The sequence below is a fragment of the Neofelis nebulosa genome, chromosome 18 (genome assembly GCF_028018385.1).
Source record: "Neofelis nebulosa isolate mNeoNeb1 chromosome 18, mNeoNeb1.pri, whole genome shotgun sequence".
NCBI classification, from domain to species: domain Eukaryota; kingdom Metazoa; phylum Chordata; class Mammalia; order Carnivora; family Felidae; genus Neofelis; species Neofelis nebulosa.
In genome coordinates, this window is record NC_080799.1 from 4,245,964 (window position 1) to 4,268,959 (window position 22,996).

The 22,996-nt window shown below is 49.1% G+C and overlaps 1 protein-coding gene across 3 annotated transcripts in view; it reads right to left on the minus strand.

Moving 5' to 3' along the window:
- The window catches only part of RNF216 (ring finger protein 216), a 146,740-nt gene that overhangs the window by 44,239 nt on the left and 79,505 nt on the right, over window positions 1-22,996 (minus strand). The gene's annotated exons all lie outside the window — the stretch shown is intronic.

The following is a 22,996-nucleotide window of genomic DNA, read 5'->3' on the forward strand; positions in this document are numbered from 1 at the left end:
GATTAGCGCAGAGGGAGGCCCAGGTATGTTCCAGGTCTTTTCGGATCTGATGCCCAGGTGTCATTATGTTCACCCTAATTTTTTAGGGTCCATGAACTTTAACGAAGCCCTCTGTCAAGAAAATCAGTAAACACAGCACAGAGCTGCAGTATCTGGGACTGTGATAGCAAATGTGCATTTACCAATGGGATTAATCAAATGGAGCCTGCATTTCCCTGTTTTCCCTCATTTGATAAAATGGAAGAGTGAACTGGGGATACCTTACCCACCTACAAGAAAACTATAACAGCCCACAAAGTGACCCTAGATTGTTATGAATTGCGGTGTAACATAACTCTAACTTAAACAATCTCAAGAGCTCACCTTTTTAAAATGAAAACGTGCTTGTTTTTTTCCCCAGGGCTCAAGGAGAATGGAGTTACTCCTGAAGAAAGCACGACAGATTTAGATACCATGTGGGGGATTTTTATTTATTTAATTTTTAAATTTGTCGTTTATTTCCTAAGTAGGCTCCACATCCAGCACAGAGCCCGACACAGGGCTTGAACTCACGACCCCGAAATCAAGACCTGAGCTGAGATCGAGACCTGAGCTGAGATCAAGAGTTGGACACTTAACCAACTGAGCCACCCATGAACCTCACGTGCGGTGGCTTTTTGAGAACTGCTTGGGAGGAAGGGGGTTGAGCCCAGATGTGGGCAGCTTCAGCATGTGCAAAGCACTTAAAGACACGCTTTTGATGAGGTCACCCGAAGCGAATGGGGACAGATGCACAGGGTCACAGGTCAGAGCCCCTCGGTGCTCCAGGAGCGGAGCGGTGTGCAAGGTGGACAAAGGGAGGACCAGGGAGCTTCTCAGTGGAGGGGTTCTTGAAGGTACTGGATTGGGGTTCTACACGGGAAGGACGACAAATGGAAGAGGGTGTGTGGGAGGTGCACATGCACCAGGGACTGGCAATCTCTGTCTGTTCTGGCTCGTCAGTAGCACCACCTCGGTCTCTCTTGGCCCGAGGACTGAGGCACGTTCTACCTACATTGCTCTCTGGTGATGCCTTGTGAAATTCGAGACAGAATCTGCATCGTTTTGTAGTCCTACAGTGATAGAACCCGAAGCCGTTGCAAGTGCTGAGCTTCCTGGAACCGAGAGAGATACAAGTAACTGCTTAGCTCTGAGCCCCAATCAGTCCAGAATGCTCAGGTAACTCCTGGCTCAAATTCTGTTAATTATTGACGGCTGAGAATTGCCACACTCACGTAACATTAAGACCACAAGTTAGTAGCTTCCCAGAACCACAAACCTTAGCTCTAACTTAGAAAAAAAGGAACTCCTCGGTGGACATTCAGGGTGGAAAGTATCAATGATCTTTCCAGTATAGTTGGGCTTGTGGCAAGTATTCACGCCTGGGAGTGGATGTAGAGGAAGAATACAGCCTCCACAGAGGTGTTCAAAGTGGGTTACATTAGGACCATTTAGAAAAAAAAGTTTACTTTTGGCGGGGGGAGGGGGGGTAGAATGAGAGAGGATGTGAGCGGGGGAGGGGCAGAGAGCAAAGGAGACAGAGAATCCCAAGCAGGTGCTGTGCTGATCTGGGCCCTGAAGCCATGAACCATGAGATCATGACCTGAGCCAAAACCAAGAGTCGGACGCCTAACTGACTGAGCCACCCAGGTGCCCCAACAGAACGACCATTTTCGATACTGACATTAGACAATGACTTCTGGGAAACTTGGAAACAGAATAGGTTCTTAAAGGAGCAGTGGGGGTCAACAGTGGGAAACGAAAGAGAACAGCACAGTGGGACAGGGAGGGACAGAGCGCTGCATCCTGTCTCTGCCGTGGCCGATTTCTCCCTGGCACTTCCAGAACGTGCCCTGCATGTCTGCATTTCTCTCTCTTCCTGCCGACCTCTCAATCCTGCTCTTTCTGTAAAAATGTTCATTTCCCCTTTCAGAACTGGACTTCATGAGGTACAGGCTACACACGGGCCTTTCCCTTGAATATGGCCCCCCCACTCACTCTTTGTTGGACAGTGCAATCTCTCTAGTTGCCTCTGGTTCCTGTGCCCGCAGAAAGACACAGAGGCACGCTCTGTTGAAAGGATTTTGTGGCTCACCACTCTGGGCAGAGAGAATGGAGGAAAAACTGACATATAGCAAGTTAAGTAAATGACTTCTGGAGAGTGGTTTGAGGTACACTTCTGAGCTGCTAATTGGAAAGTCCCATTGGACTTCCTTCCATTTTTATTTTTAAAGCTCATCTGCCTTCCTCACCTGCTTGTCCCAACTCCTGAAAGGAATAAAGACAACACAATATAGCAGAAGGAGCCCAAGCTTTAGACACTAGACAGTTTGTTGCTATTTATGCTATGGGCAGGCTCCCTGGTCTCGCACCAAGACTTACTCTTCCAATCTCCCTGGACGAGTGTTAAGATAAAATGAGAAAATATGTGGCCTCCGGTACGATGATGCCTGGCTCTCAGAGGCTGTCTCGAATGCTGACTTTACTAGAGGGTTCCCCTTTCCCGAGGTACCTCTGACTACTCTGCCACTTCTGTTTCCAATCCTCTAACATTTAGAACATCACCAACAAGCCTGACGTTCCCCAAGGCTTTTGTCTACGCGAGCAGGTAGGGCAATCTAGGTACGTGTTTTTTTTTCTTGACTCCCATGATTTTCAGGGCAGATTCTATGATGACACCATCCATGTACGGTATTTACTAAGTCCCCACCGGGGACGAAGCAGAGCATGGGTGCCATCAGCAGTGCCTGATGTCATCAAACCACACGCCCTCTTCATGCTTCAAATATGGTAACAGCCTCGCATAAAAGGGCCTGATCCTTCCACTGTGAACCCTGGCAACACTCTGCTCGGACTACATTTGACCAAAGAGCTCTTTGCTTTTGAGTTCAGGGTTTCCTCACTGCCCAGGGAGTGGAAGGCAATTTATAAATCATTCATCTGAGCTCAGCCACGCAGTCAGCTCCTGGAAAAGGGATGGGGATCAAGGGGACCATGCACCTGTGAAGGTTTTTAGGATGATTTTCCTCCAAAGAACTCACAGTTCTCCCTAATTACTTATATCACGAGAAGACTGAATTCTCACTGTTGTCCCAGAAAGAACAAACAAAGGTAAAGTAAACTGCACAGTGTAATCACTTTTGACCCTTTCTGGCCACCTCAAAATTCGCTAATTCTGTTTTGGATTCAACGGAGGAAGTATAATGATGGGCCGCTTAATTCTTGTCAAGCAGGGTAAGAAAACCAAGAGTGACGTGGCTGGCCGATGTGTTGCAGACGACAGTCCCTTTCCTCTGGTGTTGGAAGGACGGTCCCGTCCTTGACCTTAGCTGGAAGCAGAGGCGACACCACACTTCGCGAGTGCTGTTCACGTGGCAGGCTTGCGTGGAGAAAGCCGCTGCCCACGCTGGGAGTTTTTCACGCTCATTAAAAAAACAAAACGAAACCACCGCCCCCCTCGCCCCCTGCAGAAAGTGCACACATAGGCACAGCAGCAGGGACACGGTCTCAACGGAGAAACACTTCACGATAAACGGCAAAGGCAGGCCGCTTTTCTCCCAATCCCTCGTTCCTTTTATTCTCCCAGTTCCGAAGCTTTGGCAACTCCAGTTATGGTATGAGTGTCTTTCACACATTTTTGTCATGGAAAATAGCACAACACTGCTTGGTTAGCACATCACCCATCTGAGGTCTCCAGACAGTACTGTTCTTACGCTCCTACTCACATGCCCACGTGGCTCTTTCTCCACGTGAAAATGAATCCTCTCCTTCAAATATGGGCTGTTTGTTTCATCAGTGATTTTTAGCTCTGGGGGACACGATACCATAAAGAACACTGGAAGACGCTTAATGCAGGCAGGTGGCTATAGATGGTCCCCTTAGAGGACAGTCACCCGGTCTCTTGCTCCTCAAAGGATGAGCAGGACTCCACCCGGGAGCTTGTCAGGAACGACAACAGCAGGCTCCACTCGAGACCTACCAACGAGAAGTGCCCGTGGACATAATGGCGGCGATTCTGACGCGTAGTCCACTTTAGGAAGCGCCGACCTTTTTTTACACAGGTCTCGGTTTTGCTGGTCCTTTTGATACCTCTATTTAGGAAAAAAAAAATCAGACAACTGGGTTCTTTAGAAGAAGAATTTGCTACTGGCAATTACAGGGAAGTTGACAACATTCACTGTCCATTCTTTTCTTCAATGCCCTGAAATCTTCACTCCATCTAGCTTCAAGTGGCAGGTGATCAACAGATTCAACAGTAAGACACCAAAAAGGTATTAGAGAGTGAGGGGACAGGAAGGGCTGGCAGTGAAATCTATGACTGCTCACGTTTGTAAACCAAGGCCTAAATGTAGTATCGAAATTGGCAAGTGGTGTTGAAAATGAGAGGGTGGAGGCGCCTGGGTGGCTCAGTCGGTTGAGTGTCTGACTTCAGCTCAGGTCATGATCTCACGGTCTGTGAGTTTGAGCCCCGCGTCAGGCTCTGTGCTGACAGCTCAGAGCCTGGAGGCTGCTTCAGATTCTGTGTCTCCCTCTCTCTCTGACCCTCCCCCGTTCATGCTCTGTCTCTCTCTGTCTCAAAAATAAATAAACATTAAAAAAAATTAAAAAAAAAAAAAAGAAAAAAGAAAATGAGAGGGTGGACAACGCATTCCGGAAAGCACTCCTGTAAACGATGCCAACACAGCTTCAGGGCTGTACATAAACTGTTAGGACTGAGCACACACCCGCCGGGGCACAGGGATGCCTTGCTGACGCAAGAAGGACCCGGTTACGCAGGGGGTCGGGGGGGGGGGCAGGCTTGCCTGATGCCGTGTCATGCCGGGGTAGCTGCCGAGGGGAGATATTCAGGCCCGAGGGAGAGTGCTGAGCTGACTGTCTGAAGAAGACAAACCATCCTTTATTGTCTCACTTGCTGCTTCTTTTTTTTCCCCAAAGTTTATTTATTTATTTTGAGAGAGACAGTACAAGTGGGCAGGGGCAAAGAGAGAGAGAATCCCAAGCAGGCTCTGTGCTGCCAACACAGAGCCTGACGTGGGGCTCGCACTCATGGAACCCCGAGATCGTGACCTGAGCCGAAACCAAGAGTTGGACACTTGACCAACTGAGCCACCCTGGTTTGCTTATTCTTGGATGTAAATTTCCGGTGCTGTCAGCGACAGTGGCTATAAAACAAACCTTAGGATGCTACTACCTCAAACACTGTCATGAGAGCTTGATCAGGGAGAAATGAATCGGTAGTGTGTCCCCACCACTCTGTGCCCAGAGAATGCTTAGTCCCCACTCTTACTTCTTCATTAGCTTCTTCACATTTAAAACCCAAAGGTGACTTCCGGAGGTGGAAGTACAGCTCAGGTGTTGCTGAGTGCGTCTCCTAACACCGCTGCAAATATGACTCCCCCTCCCATGTTTTCCAAGCTGTCTTCAGCCTTCATCTGTAACCCCGGATCTCAGTGCCTGTTACGTGGTCTAGCTAGTGGGGAAAGTGCAGTGGTGACCACATGGGCGGCTCATCTACGGCGTCCTAGAGGGCAAGAGTCCAGTCCAAGAAGGTAGAGCTGAAGGTCTCCCTGGTGGGAGCTGCACCAGTCGCACCCCTAGCCACGTGCCCTCCCCTAGAAGGCTTGCGGTGATTTCTGTCAATAAATCACTACCTGGCCCTGCGGAGAGCTGCCAAAGGGTAGTCTGCGGTGGCACTGCTAGTATCTGTTTTCATTCTTAGCGCCTTCCTGCCAACAACTGTTCAAAATAACAGATGGACAATAGGATAAAACTTCACTAGATGCCATCTGCCTTTTGCCAGGTTCCCTGAGCTCTGCTCTATTCAGGCTTAGAATGAACCGCTCTACCTGCCCAGATGAACGCAGGACAATTTGGAAACACACAGAGAACATATGCTAATACTCTGATTGATTGGTCTTTGGGTTCAATTGTAAGCCCAATCATAACCAGTCCTGCTTTCCAAACTGAATATCAGAACCAGTAAAACAAACCAACAAACAAACCAACAAACCCATGTCATTTATTTATGGCTGTTATGGACTGAACTGTACCTGCCCCCTCCAGTTCAGATGCTTAAGTCCTAGCCCCCAGTACTTCAGAAGGCGGTAGGACTTTTAATCAAAATGGAGATAGGGCTTTTAAAGAGGTGATGAGGTTAAAAAAAGATACTTAGGGTGGACCCTAATATCCATTCTGACTGGTGTCCTTCTAGGAAGAGGAGATTTGGACACATAGACACCAGAGATGTACGTTCACAATGCAAAGGCCATGGAAGGACCCAGGGAGAAGGTGGCCATCTCAAGTCAAGGAGAGAGGTCTCAGAAGAAACCAAACTTGCTAACACCTTGATCTTGGACTTACAGACTCCAGAAAAAGAAAAATTAACTGTGAAATGCCAAAAAATAAGTTTCTCTTGTTTAAGCCACCCAGTCTGTGGCATTTGGCTATGCCGGCCCCAGCAAACTAGTAAAGTAGCCTTCAATGTTCATCAAACACTAGATGGTGGTGCATCCAGAGTGGTCGTGATCTCGTGCACATACTGCTGCCTTCTGATCTTCATACATGCTGGAGACTCTAAGTCCAGATTCTTGGGGACACAGATGGGAGACAGGCTGTAGACACTATGACTAAGTCCCAGAACACCAGGAGTGTCACCGATTTACTTCCAATCCAGATGAATACATGGCTTCCTGGAAGTCGCTGCCTCTAAATACATGTTTACTTTGGGGGAACAATAATCTTTTAGTTCTATCAATTGCTTACTTAAATTTTTAAAAAGTAATCTCTACCCCCAACATGGGGCTCAAACTCATGATCCCAAGATCAAGAGGTGGATGTTCCATCAACTGAGCCAGTCCGGTGCCCCTGTATCAGTTACTTTTGTCTTCACTAATGATATCAAATAGTCTCACCCTAAGAAACGATCAAGTTGGAGAGTTATGTTTGCTAAACTTAAAAGGAGCAAAGCAACCAGCCATGGAATAATCACTCCCCACCCCCAACAAGCAATGGAGTGAGTGCTTGCAAATGTGAACAGATACTTTATGCTACTGACCAACTTCAATAGGCAAATATATTCATAGGTATGAATATATTTCCTGGGAAAAAAGAGAGATTTCCAAAATTCACAAAATATGTGGGTTTTTTTATTTTATTTATTTTGAGAGAGATAAAGAGCGAGCAGGGGAGGGGCAGAGAGAGAGGGAATCCCAAGCAGGCTCTGTGCTGTCAGCACAGAGCCCGATGTGGGGCTCAAACTCAAACTGTGAGATCATGACCTGAGCCGAAACCAGGAGTCGGATGCTTAACTGACTGAGCCACCCAGCTGCCCCCCAAAATACATGTTGAATTAAATCTGCATCCATCTCCCTGTATCCTCTCGCTGGTACCCACAAGTAATTAAGGTTTTTAGGTGTGATTAATTATATCTATTTTATTTATTTATTTTTAATCTTTTTTTTAATGTTCATTCATTTTCTGAGAGAGAGAGAGAGAGACAGAGAGAGAGAGAGAGAGAGAGAGAGAGAGAGAGAGAAGCAGGGGAGGAGCAGAGACAGAGAGAGGGAGACATAGAATCTGAAACAGTCTCCAGGCTCTGAGCTGTCAGCACAGAGCCTGATGTGGGGCTCAAACCCATGAATCATGAGATCGTCAGTGACCTGAGCCGAAGTCGGAAGCTCAACCGACTGAGCCACCCAGGCACCCCGAATTATATCTATTTTAACAAATATTTACCAGGCGAGCCAAACACTGTGTTAGGAAGTGGGGAAAAAAATCATAAATAAAACTCTGTCCTTAACTTTCAGATTATAAGATTCAAGAACAGTTGCCAAGCAGAAGTTAGACTGTTTGCCCAAGGTTTTAAATTCAAGAGAAACCAAAAATCTGGAATTTTATATAAAATCTAATTTTATATATTGGTAGCTAGCTAAAAACTAGTTTACAATGTCAGTGAGGACTAAACAACCATGGCTATGAGCTGGATCTGGGGTGTGTGTGTGTGTGTGTGTGTGTGTCCACTTTACAACTCAGGTTTGCATTTTACAGGCCAGGCTGGCCTGGATACACCTGGAGGACAATTACTGGCACCAAGGCAACTTTCATAACGTTGGCTCTAAGTTCAGTTTGTACATTTGGTACATCCATCCACTGAACTGCTATACTCGCCAGCCGGTCCCCTGTTGCCCTCACCTCTCTCCTGCCCACTTGGGGAATGGTACTGTAGTTCTCCTTAACTATCAAGAGAATGTTCTCCTCTCCACCTTTCTCCCCATCACTCCTTGCCGCAAAGACAAGTACAAGGGTTCCTGGCTACTGTGTGGGAAAGGTCCCTCTTCTCATAAAACAGATATCACCGGGGAAGCGGTGGTGCCTACTCCTCATGATTAACCCACTCGTTCATTTGAATGCTTACGCCAGGTCCTGAGCAGGTGCCAGTTAAAAGAAATGGATCCTACAGTGTTTCAGCTCAGGGACTGGCTGGTGGAGTGGGGATTAAGGAAGAAAGAGGGTCACATGAGTGCTGCAGGTGCTCAAGAGAGAGGTGGGGTGGGGCATGGGAAGACCGCACAAAGGAGAAGGTCTGCCTGAGGTTCCAAGGTTGAGAAGAGGCATCCGGGAGAGGGTGAGGGTAACAAGTATCAAGTGTGGGGATGTGAGACAGCCGGGCTGGTGCAGAAACTCAAGACATGAGGCTGGAACAAGATGCTGGGGGAAGGAACACATGCAGAGAGGCTGACCAGAGCCAGTGTAAGGCCTCCAGAGGTGCCTCCCGGAGCTGTGGGGAGATACTGGAGGGTTTTAATAGAAGGACAACATGGTCAATGCAGTCTGTTCTTCAGGAAGATCACCACAGTGCGGGTCTGGAGCATGAAACTGGAAGGAGCCGAGCGGAAGAGGAAGCCCTATTAGGATGCTGCCATGATCCAGGAGCGCAACAGCGGGGAGGACAGATGTGAGAGAGCCTGGTGACAGACAGAGGTGGGAGAGTGGGGGTGAAGGGAGGGCGGGGGTCTGGAATAGGTGGCGAGAAACCAAGGCCCCATGAAACACGTGGAGCACAGTCTTTGCTGGACATCGCTAAGGTGTTCCCCTGGCCAGAGGTGCTGGAGATTCTCTCTGTGGATTCCATCGTTTGACCTTTGGGGATCTCTTGGTCAGAAAATCTACAGAAGTGCTGAGATTTCCTGGGCCTTAGGCTAAAGGGCTGTAACTTATGGGGCTGTTGCATCTTTTTTAATATACATATGAAGTTTATTTATAGATTTCAAAAGAGAGAAGGCAAGCATAAGCAAGTGAGGGATAGAGAGAGAGTAAGAGAGAAAGAGAGAGAAACCCAAGCAAGCTCCGCACTGTCAGCATGGAGCCCGGTGTGAGGCTCAAACTCATGAACCATGAGATCATGACCTGAGCCGAAATCAAGAGTTGGGATGCTTAACCCACTGAGCCAGTCAGATACACTGTGGGTCTGTTGCATCTTAAAAAGCAAGAGACACGACTGGTCTCTTTCAGCTTTCTGCCCACTCAGGGTGGGACAGGCAGATGTGCGTAGCGTGGTCATCCCCTCCACTCTATCTAGACCCCTGCGATCAGTTTCTTGAACCTGATGCTGCAACAGATGTACTCTCTTTAATACTAAACCCCATCTGCAGGCAGGGAGGTCCTGTGTCAGGCACAGCACCACCCCAGAGTGAGGGAAGTGGGTTAACTGCTCAGTGGTTACTAGGATTCTTCTATGGAGCCCCAAAGCGTCAGACAGAGCCCCTGCCTGCCTGCCTGCCTGAGTATGGTAACTGAGATGGACACACCCAGTGGAGCTATGTGAGCTGGGGAAGACTTCGTGGAAGCAACAGGACCAGTGGCGAAGAGAATGACGGAACATGTCCAGGAAAAGGCATCAATGCAAACACATGCAGGCAGGCAAGGGACTGGTCTTGTTTGCGAGATACAGGAGGAAGAGGCCAGACGAGAAAGAGTGTTAGAAGCCTGGAGTTCTAGAAGCCACTGCAGGTTCTCCCTAGGTGATGTGAAAGAATAGCGAGCAAGGCTGACTGAGAATTACAGGGCAGCCAGGAAGGAAGAGAGTTGGGATGGAGAGCAGGAGGCCAGGGGTACAGTCCAGAGTGAGACTCCGGACCAGGGGAATGGGAAGACAGAAGATTCTGAAGAACCTCTTCCGAATGGCTAAAGAGAAAAAAAAAAAAAAAAAAAAAAGAAAAAAAGAAAAAACCCTAAGAAACCACAGCTTATTAAAAAAATCTGCTGGTCAGGGAATCCTATTCAAAGAGGTGCCAATGCTCAGTCAGTTGTAGGGGCACAAGGAGGGAAGCTTTTGAAATGACACAGATGTGAAATGGTCAGTGCTTCGTGTGTAACACAGCAGAACTCCCACAATTTAATTGAAAGGTTAGTTTTTTATTTTAAAGTAACAGCACGGAAAGAAGTAATGGGTCTGGAACACTTAGATGAGGCGCGGTTTATTCAGTGCCTGTTACACGCTAGTTACCGACCAGGGAGCTCACATCCATCACCTCAGGCAGCAGGTCAGTCTCGGACCCGCAGGTGAGGCTCCTGCTGGGGAGTGACTTCCCTGGGCCGGGTCTCAGTGCACGGGGAGAGGCAGAACCGCACTGAGGCTCACGGCACCACCTCTATCGCGTTCTTGTTCCAAAGAAACTCCCGTTTTCTCAAGCCCCAGACCTGAGAAGTTTATGTAAACTAACACAAAACAAAGCTGGCAGTAAAAGTGTTGACAGCGGGTGCAAAGAACAAGACGAGCTCCGTCAGCACCGCTGCTGGGGAAACCTCCCAGCGGCACTTGCAGCAGAGCCAGTGAGCTGCTTCCCGCAGAACAAAACGGTGCCGTCCGCCCCAGCCCCGCTGCTCTGGTCCCGTCTGCCTGGCTGGGTGGCGACCACGGCTTCAGTGGTGCTCCTGGGACACAAACAAGGCCCCGGACACCCTGAGAGGGCACAGGAGGGGGACAGGAGCAACTGGAGAGATAGCCTTGAGACCTTATTTTTATGGAAGAACAGCACTCCAGGCCTAACCTCCACAAAACGAAGGATTCACAAACACACAGGACGCTATGAGAACCGGGACATGCAGAAAAACCGCCGGCCTTCCTTGGGCCTCAAGGCCTCAGGCTCAAAGCGCTTCCCCTCTAGCCATTGTCCCACGCTGCGATTTCAAGGCTGACCTTGGGCCCAGGACCAGGTGTGCGTCCAGCTGGGCGGCTCCCAACGGGACTAGCGGGACTAGCGAGTGCAGGTACAGTCTCATCCAAGGCCCCAATTTCCGGTGGGCAGGGGTGAATGCTTCTTAAACCAAATGAAACCGTGTTTAATGACCTTGTGAAGAAACCTAACCGGAGGCCCAATTGAAGTAAAATGCCACTACAGGATCTGAACATGCATAGCCTCCCACCCGACATTTTAAGGGCGCTCTGACAGAGCTTATTGGGTGTGGAAAGCTGACAAGCATTTTACTTTGTATTATTTCTAAGTTGTCAGGGTGTTCACTTCAGAGCAAGCGCACGTTACTCAGACACTGCTGAGCATGCGATTCTACTGCATCAGTCCACGGGCGGCTGGCGGTGTCCCCTCGCCTCCGAACGCGCTGTGCTCTGCTTGCCGTGTGTGGGGCGCTCATTACTGGTGAGCGTGAGAAGCTGTGCCCACTGCAGAGCGTGACAGCTAATGACATAAGCACATTCTTTTGGCTTTCTTGCCATTTCCCCAAGCCTTCTACTGTAAGGGGGAAAAAAAAAATCTTTAAAAAAAAAAGAAAAAAGGAAAGAAAAATAGGCTCTAGGCCTGATTTAAAGGCTCATCTATATGGGGCATCTGGGTGGCTCAGTTGGTTGAGCATCCAATTTTGGCCCAGGTCATGATCTCACAGTTTGTGAGTTCGAGCCCCACATCAGGCTCTGTGCTATTAGGGCAGAGTCCACTTGGATCCTCTGTCCTGCCCCTCCCCTGCTGATGCTCGCTCTCTCTTTTAAAAAAAAAAAAAAAAAAAAAAAAAAAAAAAAAAAAAAAAAAAAAAAAAAAGGCCCATATACAGTACATAGGTTATAATAATAACAAGCCCTTATGCAGGCATTGTTCTAAGCACCTACAGTCAGGATCCTCAGATTGGAAAGAAATCATTAAGAACCTGGTTGGAATCCGGCCATTCAATTGCTAATACTGAGGGTTAAGAGCCAAACAGCTTAATCTCATTCTGGGTGTGTCTGTCATTACCTCACTAGCATTTACTGTCCATAGTCCTGGGACAGCTGCTCAGAACATTCCAGGAAAGATACTACCGAGGGGGAGGGTCATTGCAGAGGCCATGAGGGTTACTGAATCAGAACCCAGTAAAAATCAGGGCAAGGGGATATTAGAATATGAAGGACTTGGGCAGTTTCTTGTTCCTTTCCTGGTTCCTGCAGAAGCCGGTGGGTTAACTCCTTTACATACGATGGCACACAATCCCGTGCCCTACCCTCAAAGCAAAACCACACGTTGACTATCAGGTCAGCAGACTGTGCACTATTCTTCTATAATTAACTGTAATTTCTACCTTCTACTTGACTCCTATCTTGATGTTGGAGGTGCTGGGGTTTCCTCCCAGCTGAGAGAGGAGTACTCCAGTGCAGGCTCGTCTGAATGCTTCCCTACTACGCCAAAGGACACTCGCTGGCTTGGTACCTGGCGAGCATCCAGCTAAGGCCGGAATCTAGATTTTTTTGGTGAGGCTCGGGGGCCCTCTGCTGCCTGCCTGCTGCAAAAGTTAGCTCCTCACTAGAGTAAAGAAAATCTCCCTCAGGAACCTACCCACCTGCTGCCGTCTACAAGGCTTTCAATTCATGTCAAATATCCACATGCAGAGAAATGTACAACGCAGCTTTCTGTCATTTGAGCTCCTGCAATGTTAATATTTTATTCACATCTCATCGACAGGATCTGCAGAACATTAAAGCTTGTGACCAGTCTCAGGAAGGGAACTAAAAGGCAAGGATCTGCCTAAGAAAATCCCCCAAGTAGCATCACAGCCTAGCCAAGCACACACTGTTAATCTTGTCACACAGAAAACAAAAGTGGGATTCAGACAGATGAGTGTGACAGGGCGTCCCCACATAACCTGTGGTCAGGAACGCTAGGCACACGTGGGCAGTCTGCCTTGGTCACTTACTAAATGGTGAGCACAGGCAGGTGGGTGCCTCAGCTCTCCCAGCTTCGGTTTCTGCAGTCTCATTCTACAACAGGGGATATAACGGGGCTACGGGATCGGATGAGACAACCATCTCCAGCACGTACAGGGTGACGGCACACAGCGGTGACCATAAATGTCAGCTGCTGTTCTGCATTGCTGCCGTCACCACAACTGCTCACGGCCTGGGCCCCTCCAGCGCAGCTGCAGGACCACCAGGTCCCATGGGGGTCTCCAGCAGGAAGACAGGATGGAGAGGCCCTTTACACAGAAGGTGACAGAGCCTGTTTCTGGACACCAGCTCACCAAGTGGGAGCTGGCTTCTCTAACTTAACAGGCAGAGGGAAGGGGCACCTGGGTGGCTCAGTCGGTTAGGTGTCCGACTTCGGCTCAGGTGTGATCTCAAGGTTCCTGAGTTCCAGCCCCGCGTCGGGCTCTGTGCTGACAGCTTGGAGCCTGGAGCCTGCTTCGGATTCTGTCTCTGTGTCTCTGCCCATCCCCTACTCGCTCCGTGTCTCTCTGGCTCTCTCTCAAACATAAAAAATAAAACATAAAAAGAAAAATTTAAAAGGCAGAGGGAAATCAAGAGAGCTGACAGAAAATGAGAGCAAAGGGGGCTAAAAACTAGATCTGCAGAGACAGCCAAGGAAAACGAATATGCTGTGCTAGAGCGGAGGGTGTGGAGACACAGGCAGTGGACAGTTTACCGGCTGCTTTCCGCTAACCCTGACCACCCAGGGATCGGAACTGGCCGTGAGCAGAGCAACAAGGAAATTTATGCGAGCCACAAGTACAGAATACTGAAAAGACGGCTGAGTCAAGTTGCCCAGTCTAGGAGTACGAGCTGAGATACGCAGCAGGATGAATGACAACAGGCAGCGTTCACTGAGCGCTCATGGACTAAGCATCTTCTTACGTTAAGTCATTCGGTCCCCGATCCCCGTAACAGACCTTCCCCCAGGGGTGCTATTTTCCTCCCTGTTCTTCCAGATGAGACTGCGGCACAGGGTGGAGCGGGCAGTGTAATACCACTCAGCTACCGAGGGCAGGGGCTGGGGTCCGAACACGGGAGGCGCTGCTCAGGCCGCCCCACTGGCAGCACTGGACGCACCGCACTGCCTGCTCTGCCAAAGTCTGGGAACTTTGGGCAGATCCCTCGGCCCAGAGCGGCGCTGTACAGGGAACACCGCTGCCTGGCCACCCTCCCAGGGATACGCTGTGAGGACTGAGGCATGCAGGTGAGGACACCGTGTGGACACACTAGAGACAGACTCACTGCCATGGGCTGTTAGGAAGCCAGGGGGAGATGGGCGGGGCCTTTTGGTAGGAAGAAAGCTGACCAGAATGCCCCACCGTAGTCCTCATTGCCTCACGTTTCTGGGGGTTGATGTCTGCACCACACAAACAGATATTTGACAAGGCCTGAGCTCCAGGTACTGTGGCAACATATCATAAAATCAAACCACTGAAATCAAGCAAGTGACAGAACATTCCTGCTGTAGAATCTGCCAGTGGAATGTGCTGCTGCAGGATGCAAGGGGAAAGGAAAAAGAAAGGAAAAGGAAAAGGAAAGGAAAGGAAAGGAAAGGAAAGGAAAGGACTCAGAGAAGGAGCATATGTGCATGTGTGCACATTTAAAACTGTGGGTCTTGGGTGGCTCAGTCAGTTAAGCGTTCGACTTCAGCTCAGGTCATTCGTCCCACGTCGGGCCCTGTGCTGACAGCTCGGAGCCTGGAGCCTGCTTCGGATTCTGTGTCTCCCTCTCTCTCTGCCCCTCCCCTGCTCATGCTCTGTCTCACTCTCAAAAATGAATAAGTGTTAAAAACACATTTTTTTTTTAAACCGCTGGTCTTAAGGAAACAGCAAGAGGAGTGCCTTTAGAATTGGCCCAGGAGCAGCTAGAAGACCATCACACAGGATCCAGAGCCAGCCACCTTCCCACTTCACAGGCTGGCCCGTCCGTATCTGCTTTTCTGCTGGCCGCAGATGGACCCTGGGTGGGGACAGCAGTGCGGCTGCCCAGGGTGGGGTGCGCAGTCTGTCTTCATGCCTTGAGCTGCCCTCACCTCCAATCCGTCCTCCACACTACCGCCAGAACAGCCTTCTGAAACACGCGATGTGATCACATCACTCCCGTTTCCCATCCTGGATGGACTTCCCACAGGGACCGGCCACTTCCCAGCCACGTCACCTCCCCACCAGCTCTCAGAAACGCTTTGAATAAGCTGTGTCCTTTTCTGGGAGCCTCTCCTACTCCTCTGCCCCAGCTTTCCAGCAGCATTCCAGGTCCGGTCCTGGAGCCGCTTCCCCATGATCTCCAACTCCCCAGGCAAAACCAGTCAGGCCCCTCCTGCCTCACTGGGCCCAGGCTCTGAGGCTCTGACAGCTCCCGAGTGGCAGGCTTGCACCTCCACCTGGCCGCACAACGTTTCCACTGGGACATCTAAAAGGCATTTAGATATGTCTGAAACACGAACTGGGATGCCCCTGCCTCCCCACAAAGCTGTTTACTCTGCCCTGTATCACTAAAGGATGCTACTGCCCACTAGCTAGTACTTCCAGCTCCACCTCAGATCTCTCTACTCCTTTTACTAACAAAAATGTGTATTATTTTGAGGGGGCGGGGAGGGGGGGGGGAGAGAGAGAGAGAGAGAGAGAGAGAGAGAGAGAATGAATATATATCCCAAGCAGGCTCCACGCTGTCGGCACAGAGCCTGACATGGGGCTCAATTCCATGAACCGTGAGATCGTGACCGGAGCAGAAACCAAGAGTCGGACGCTTACCTGATTGAGCCACCCAGGCACCACTTTCTTCCACTCCTGTCTGTGTCCAGAGACCACTACCATTTCTGGCTGGGACCATAGAAGGAGCTTAGATTTTGGTTCTTACTTTCCCTCCAGGGCCTTCTGCCATGTCTCTAACAGCTTCTAAGCTTCTGGGAGAAAAACCACTAGCCCTGTTTCAGTGCACGTTTCTCTCTAGTTTATTCCAAGGGTTTTCTCAAAGCCTCAGAGGTCAGGCAGGAAGGCAGGAGCGTCAGCACCAAGGACAGGCACCCTCTTCCTTCCTAAGCCTACCACTGTCACAGCATGAACCCTTCTCTGTCCATATTACTCGGGAGGTGTCAACAAGGAATCCTGTGACTCAACTTGGGACAGCTGTACCTGGTGAGCTGGCCCCAGCGTCACTGGTCACAACTTCCACATGCCACAGACAGCACTGGCCAACTTCTTCAGTACATTATTCACTGGCCTGGGTGTCCAATCAAGTGACACGCTCTAGTGCTGATTTTCTAAATGGGAAACAGATCCAGAACGGGAAGGGAAAAGACCAAACTTAAAAAGCAAGTTCAGAACTAAGATAGTGCCCTCAAAGGGTGCCCCTAAGGATCTTCTAAAGAATGCTACAAGTGTGACTGAAGGCAACAAACTCCCTGAGCCACCACCAACCTTGAGGGAACAGGTTCACACACCCTCAAGACACAGCTTCACGGGCACATCTGACTGTTTTTGTTCTTTTCCCACAGTTTCTAACCCCCAGAGACGCCTGCACTTAACAAGCAAGTGCCCCTGACCTCTCAAGATAACCGAGACCGCAGTAGGTGCTGTGCTGCTGGGACCAAGTGCGCGCACGCTCTCCCTTTTCTAAACGGCCCAGCCAGTGGACTCTGTAGCTAGGTGTCGGCCCACACTTGCTTTTGCTCAAATGTGGACTCTAAAATTTCCTATTTTGTCTTGAAATCCTCTGGAAACACCTCAAAGGCCACTTCACGGAGTAGCCCTTCACAGCTGTCAGTGTCCCTTTGGAAGGGCAGCCAGTCTCTGAGCTGAAGAATAGACTATGACATTTTTGAAAATAAGCAGCACGTACTGGAGGGAACTGCGTGCAACCCTTTTGGAAAGAATTTTGGAAGTCTTGAGAAAACGGATTCTCTTGGACCTAGGAGTCTTCCTCTAGGGATCTATCCTAAGGAAGAATTCTAAAAAAGAAAAGGCTTTACGTACAAAGCCATGCACTGTGTTACTTGCAGCAGCAAAAGCAGAAAACACCTTTTACCTCGGACCCAGGGCACACGTAATAAACTGAGGCACATTTGTCTGACGGAATGATAACCACCCATGACACAGGCTTGCAAACTGTTTAAGAATGCAGAAAGGGTTCAGGTCACGCTAAGTAAAAAAACAAACAAACAAACAAACAAACAAACAAACAAAAAACCACAACAAAACCTGGGCATGACACTGTACACACGGAATGATTACGATCTTATGGCAAAAAGCAAATGCTAAAAACACAGCATCATGTTAGGAAGAGAGGACAGGGACCAAAGGGATCTGTGTGACGCTAAGCAAGTCTTGCTCTCTCTGCTTCCTCATCAATAAAAATGGGGAAAGCAAATACCTGGCAGGATTCCTGTAAAGATCAATGAGAAAACCGCGTGTGCCCAATAAATGACAGCTGCTATCCTCATGCAGAGACAAGAGGAACGGGTGGTGCCTCCCGCACTCCTCACCACGCCAACGTAGGTACAACGTTATCTCCTTACTCTCCGTGTGAAGTCACGTCGGCCACGGGCACAGGGGCGTCATAATCTTAACTATGCCACTAGAACCTTCTAAACAGCTGTGCCCTCTATGGGTATGTACTTAACTTCTGAGCCAGGAAGAGGCCGCTTTTAGGCAGCCTGCTTGAGCAATGGGAATCTGAGTGAGGCAAAAGGGCCCACAGGGACCACCGGGCTGGATGCAAACAGGCTCATTAAGCAACTGACCTTGAAGAGGGCCCTAGCTGACCAAAGGGCTACTTGTAACCGGGCACGGGTCCCCAAAAGGAAAATTCTCTCCGTTCCCATCCCTCGTCACTCCCCTCTTAACCAAATCCCCCCACCACTGTCTCCTGGCAGTCTCTCCTTCGCTCTCCCGCCAGCTGCTCCCTTGCGGTGCATTCAATAAGCTTCTATCTCCTTTGTTCTGCCTTGGGTGGATCCATTTGCCAGCCATGCTGCCGGCTCCCCCCGTGACTGGGTTGCCCCACTGGCCCCAGTGTCCCCATCTGGTAAAATGGGGGTAATGACATCTCTCTCAGGGTTACTCTGAGGACTGGGAATAATTTTTCAAGAGCCTAACACAGCAGCAGATAATAAATTAATCGTATAATTATTTGGGGAGGATGTGGGGTGCTGGCAGTCCCATCAATATTTTGGGACAAAATCTGCAAAAAGCTTATAATGAGCTGAGCAGAGTTTATATCCTAGTTACTCTGGCCATTCTCACACAGACAAATGAGAGACAGGATTCTCCAGCTTCATTCCAAACGGATGGGGACAGGGCAGGGAAGCTTTTGCTTAAAGGAAGAGTAACATTAGGATATGACAAGTTACATACGGTGAGAAGGCTGGCCATGGCTGAGTTAAGGACTAGATAAAAAAGCAGACGGTGATGTGTGAAGAACAAGGGAGTAGAAAAGCAATTCAGCCTAGCCAGTATCTGGCAGTGACTTGTGATAGCTGAACATGGGCTTTCTAAGCCGAGCCTATGCATTAAAACACAAAAACAAACAAAACCATCCTGATGTTCAGACTAGTGCCAGATTTCTGTTTTTCCTGACCTGCTCTAGGAAGCACCGGCCATCACTCCTGGAGCATGACGCTCCCTGGGGTTTCTGGAAAGCAAGCCTGGCTTGTGTCAGCGGTAGCGAAGATCGACCTGAGGAGTTGTGTAGTGTCCTCAGTTCTACTCAAGGCCCAGGTGCCTGTGTCCTGGGCAGAGGGGAGCAGAGCCGCCTCTACGGATATCTTAACAGCTGTTCAATGGGCTCCCAAACAGCATCTGTTCAAGGCACAAAACCTTTGCCATCGTAGGGTCCTCTCCTCCGGCAAGAAGGGAACATGAACTCCGGCCGGGGTGGTCTGCGGCTGCACCCCAGGTCCAGGTTCAGGCTGCGTGGGGAAGGGCCATCATTCAACACCCTGTCCACTCGTGCAGGCTGAGCACAAGTGCCCGGCACTGCTGAAGGTGGGCTGCGACCGGAGGAAGCCAGCTTCTGCTGGTTAGCCCTCTGCGCCCCCCCATAACCTCACCACCTTTGCTACCGGCTGCTCACTCCACACAATGCCTCCCACAGGGAGACAGCCCACAGCAGAAAGGGAGGGAGCCTTCAGCCACTGGACTCGGGCTGTAGAAACCGGGGAGGCTCCCCACAGTCGTCATCCACCGCAGATGTGGGGACACAGGGGTGGCTCTGCTGGCGGTGGCGGCCTGAGGTGGAAAGGACACACTCACCCGGAACAAAGTCACCCCCTTCCCTTTGCCCCACGGGCTCTCAGGCCTCTTCTGCCTTCACAACTAGATGGGTAACAGTGATCAGTTAGGAGAGGAGACTCCCCCTGGCCCCTGTCTGGGGTCTGAGCTCTTTTGGGGCCTAGGCGATCCCTCCTCTCCACACAGGCCAGCAGGGTCGAAGGAACCCAGGGTGTGAGAGTATTTTTAAGTCTCTGGAAGAGCAGGGCTGTAGAAATCGTTCTGTGACCTTATTTTCCTGGATGCTAAGAGACGCACACTAAACATAACTACTACGAAAATACAGCAAGCTGGAAGATGAACTCCACAGAGGCAACTTCTGCTACCTTTCTCTTTCTTCCCCAAACTCAAAGGACAGAGTGATAAGCTGACAATAAAAGGGGAGGGGCTTGGCAGGCAGGGAAGTACGCTTGAGCCCCTCTCCTCGCACAGACACATCCAAACGGCAAGGCACCAAGCTGCAAACGCTGAGCTCAGGGGTAATTAAATCAAATTAATCTTGGGAAAAGAGCTTTAAATATTCAAAGCCCCATTAATCCTCATGCCTTGTAATTAAATATGTATGTTAAGAAGGCTTGGACAAAAGCAAAACGTTCTCAATACGTGAATTCTTTACATTCGTAGCGTTATAATGCGTTCTAAGTACTGACCTCATAGAAAACTATGTAAAAAATCCAGTGAAGCGCATTGTAAAAACATGGCAGAAAGAATGTAGCTACGATCTCTGGCCATCCTGAGCACCTTTTAGAAAAATGTGCCTTGATAAACATCTTCAGTTTCCAGGCTCCACATAATTTGCCCAGTGATAACCCTCACTTAGTCTGGACTCTCCCTGGTCCTCACTCCTTTGGGTCCCGACAGGGCAGCCCTCACACATGGCTTGAAAAGTTCTTGGCTTCTGTTGCTCTGGGATCCTCTCTTCTATTTTGTTTCCTTATTAAAACACACACATTGTGTCATCTTCCAGGAATAACCTTTCCTTTGCTAATCAGCCACTGAGAGAGACTGGTCAGCCCAACCTATCGTGTGTCTTAGAGGGAAGACACCCAACGTTCCAATCCGAAAACACAGCATAATTGCCAAAACCCTCCAGGAACTGCTGCCGCGGGGTCTCTGAAGAGCTCTCCCCTTTCATGGGACCCCACTGCCTCACAACCACCCTGGAAAGGGCAACAGGAATTAGCACGTCCATTTTTCTGATGAGGAAAATCAGAGTGAATGATAGGCTGATGGTCACACAGCAAGTAGTCTGAACGGCATCAGTTCTCCGATTAAGTGCTACAGGTCCGAACCAGCAGCACCTCCAGGAAAGGCTGTCACAACGCAGGCCCAATCACTCAGCGTGCTCCCGTGATTTGTCTAAATTGCTCGATGGGCTCTGTGAGAACTGTTGTTATCAACTACTTCTTAAAAAATACAGGAGCTGCTGCTATGGACTGAATGTTTGTGTCCTTGCAAAATTCTTATGTGAAATCTTAACACCCCTGATGTGATGGTAACAGGAGGTGGGTGGAGCCCTCATGAATGGGATTCCTTAGACGAGACACTTAGAAGAGACCCAGCTCTCTGCTCTGCCACGACGACACATAGAGAAGTCAGCCATCTGCAAACCAGAAGGTGGGCCCTCACAGGAACTGAATCTGCTGGCACCTTGAACTTGAACTTCCCAGCCTCCAGACTGCAAGAAACGAATGTTTGTTGTCTAAGCCGCCCAATCTACAGTAATTTGTATAACACCCCGAGCTCAGACAGCTGGGTTTGGAAAGCCTGTCAACAAATCTTTCCAAGGTAGTGGTATTTGTGGTCATGGAAGTTTACTTACAGAAAATCTTAACAAGATAAAAGCAGAAGCATGGATTCATTACCATGGTCAACTGAATGTTAATCTGTCAGGAATACCAGGTTCAAACCCAAAACTAGAAATTAAGGGAACAGGTGGAGTTCCCAGAAAACAGAGTCTCTTTGTATCTATTTTTGGACAAAGATACTGTAGAAGGATTCTCATACCAATACCAGCGGATCTAAACAGCATCTTAAGTTTCTCTTCTGCCCCTTGCAAGATGCTGACGTAGGCAGATTTCGTTCCAGGGGGAGAAAAACTAGATAAATGCGGAGAAATCAAGAATAAAAAAAACTCGCCTTTCGTTTCTTTCCCAAGCCCTATGAGAGGGAGAAGATGAATGAACCCACCTGTATTGCAAGGACCTGAATATTAAAGGGGCCACCTAAGAATCTTACAAACACCCTCCCCTCCATCAATCCTCAGGCCACCCCGTGACACAGGTATGTATCATTATACCCGTTGTACAGATGAGGAAACCAAGTTACTGAAAGACTGAAGGACTGAGCTAGACCACACAGGTTATGCCCAAAAGTCTGTCACTTGGCAATGAAACCAGAGAGGCGAGTGGAGCGGTAAATAAGCGTCAGAGGAATGGGTATGTCCGATCAATGAAGTCTTTGCCTTCTGTGTATTGATCTTGTTCCGTAACTGAGAAAACTTAGGACACAGAAACATCAGAAGTTTCTGCCTTGTGAATCTCACTTCTGCGCGACTGCAGATACGGACCCTGACACAACGCCAGGTCTCACAGATGGAGAGGGCGTGCAGGTCAAGTGAGTGAGATGGAACTTCACCATCGAAACTGCAGGAAGCTCTGCCGAGTCTTCTTGGAACAGTCATGAGAGTATTAACGGAAGACACTCCTGCTTCAAGTCCTGGATTCCTACTGCTGGCCTGCGAGGACACCAGGCTTTCATTCTGCTGTTCAAAGCACAGAACTGAAAGTGTAAAAACTGACAGGCATTTCCAGCAATGATTAGTCTTCCTTCGATTATTTAATGTTGGGAGAATAGAGGAAAAAACTATAAAAAGTAGATAGTAAATGAAGAGGGCTGCATACTGTACATAATATGACACGCTCACATAGCCAAGAGCTGCAAAGAAATGGAAGCAGGAGCTACTGACTGGCTCATTCCAGACAGACTGAATGTCAGGGGAAAAGGGTTTTCTGTCCTGGAGCTGTTGGTTGTTTTGTTTTGTTTTAATCTCAGAGATTACTGGGGAGAGCAAACACACCCGTGCACAAGCCACTAAGAAACACAAAAGGCACACATGAAGGCAAAGCGCACTCCTCTGGTTTCAAGCCTTCCTTCAGCAGTTTGTGTTTCATTCCAGAAGATACACACACTTAACAGATAAACGCTTTCCATTCACACAGAAGGAGCCAAATGCTCACAGTGCACACACTGCACCTTGCTGTTTTCACTTGATGGTGCGTTTCTTACAGAGGTTTCTTGATCAGTACCTATAGGTCCATCTTAGTTTTTTTTGGAATGAGTTACGTAAAATTTGTTGGCGATTCTAGCACTGGGCCATTCTTAATTTACCTATTTCACATTCTTATGAAAAAGGGTTGCTTTTGGGGTGCCTGGGTGGCTCAGTTAGGCGTCGGGACTCTTGATTTCGGCTCAGGTCACGATC